The following is a 435-nucleotide window of genomic DNA, read 5'->3' on the forward strand; positions in this document are numbered from 1 at the left end:
TATATATATATATATAAATATAAATAAGCATCTACATATTGATTCAATGCTGTAGATTCTAATAAGATGTATATAAAGAAACACTAAAGGCAATAAATATATATATATAATTGTATATTTGTATATTTGTGGATGTTGATTTAGTGATTTACTGTTGACGTGTGCATATGAAAATATTTCAGAGTGACATATGTATATATATTATGTTATCTTTAATAACTGTTGGTCTTTGAGGGGATCTATGATCTAGTTATGTGGATTGTTTACTTTTGAGGAGATTTATTACCTAATTATTTTGATTGATTGTTAACTCTTAAAGAGGTTTATTACTTAATTATGTTGATTGCTTAGGGGATCTTATGGTCTGTTGATTGGCTTGGTCAAAAGAAAAAATTCTCAAGCGCATGAAGACGAGCTTATTATCGGAAATGGGAT

This window comes from Lupinus angustifolius, chromosome LG11, assembly GCF_001865875.1.
Source record: "Lupinus angustifolius cultivar Tanjil chromosome LG11, LupAngTanjil_v1.0, whole genome shotgun sequence".
In the NCBI taxonomy this organism is placed as follows: domain Eukaryota; kingdom Viridiplantae; phylum Streptophyta; class Magnoliopsida; order Fabales; family Fabaceae; genus Lupinus; species Lupinus angustifolius.